Genomic DNA, 738 nt, shown 5'->3' with positions numbered 1-738 from the left:
TTCTCTCTGGCACTAGGGGGTCATCTGGGTTTGGATCACATAGCAGTGAACAAATGGATAAAAGAACTTTAGAAATAGTTAATGCAGGAGACCACTGTGATCTTAGAATATCGAGACAAATGCTGCCATTACTGTTAATATTTGGATGATAAATTCTTGTTGTAAATGCAACCTTAGGTGGTTTGAAGGGGTAGTCTGTAGGAAAATGAATTGTCAAAAAGAATACACCACCTTGATATGGGCTGTCATTAGGTCCCATAATTGTGGCTTGCCAATGAAACATATCATCCCCAACTGGACCTGCAGAACACTGTGCTGGAGGGTCACGGGCCAAATCACTAAGTTCCGTATTAATCCGTTTCAGCGCCATAGTCTGTGCTTTGCGTCTGGCTCCTCACTATCTCCGTGTGTGCTCGGAGGTCCGGCCGAAACTCTTGATGACCCCGCCGGCAGGCAAGGCTGGTCTCTTCGTCTCACACCGGCTCTGCCAGGCACAGGCACTTGGTCTGGAGGCGGTTCTCGCAATAACCTCGTGGCTGCTTTCCCGGAGCTCGATTGAGTGATTTTTATCTCTCAATTTGTTTATGTGATGTATCACGTTTATCGATTTGTGGATATTGTACCATCCTTACATCCCTGGGATAAATGCTATTTGGTCATGGTGTATGATCTTTCCAATGTACTGCTGGATCTGATTTGTTAGAATTTTGTTGAGGATTTTGGCATCTATGTTCATGA

At 44.9% G+C, this 738-nt stretch overlaps 1 pseudogene across 1 annotated transcript; it reads right to left on the bottom strand.

Moving 5' to 3' along the window:
- Positions 1–4: 4 nt before the first annotated feature.
- LOC107184109 lies at positions 5–528 on the bottom strand (annotated as a pseudogene). Its single transcript, XR_001514928.1, has one exon. The product of XR_001514928.1 is annotated as a ubiquitin-conjugating enzyme E2 D3 pseudogene (transcript).
- Between the last annotated feature and the right edge of the window lie 210 nt (positions 529–738).

Source organism: Myotis davidii, unplaced genomic scaffold (genome assembly GCF_000327345.1).
Source record: "Myotis davidii unplaced genomic scaffold, ASM32734v1 scaffold284, whole genome shotgun sequence".
NCBI lineage: Eukaryota > Metazoa > Chordata > Mammalia > Chiroptera > Vespertilionidae > Myotis > Myotis davidii.
This window is presented reverse-complemented; position numbering and strand designations above follow the sequence as displayed.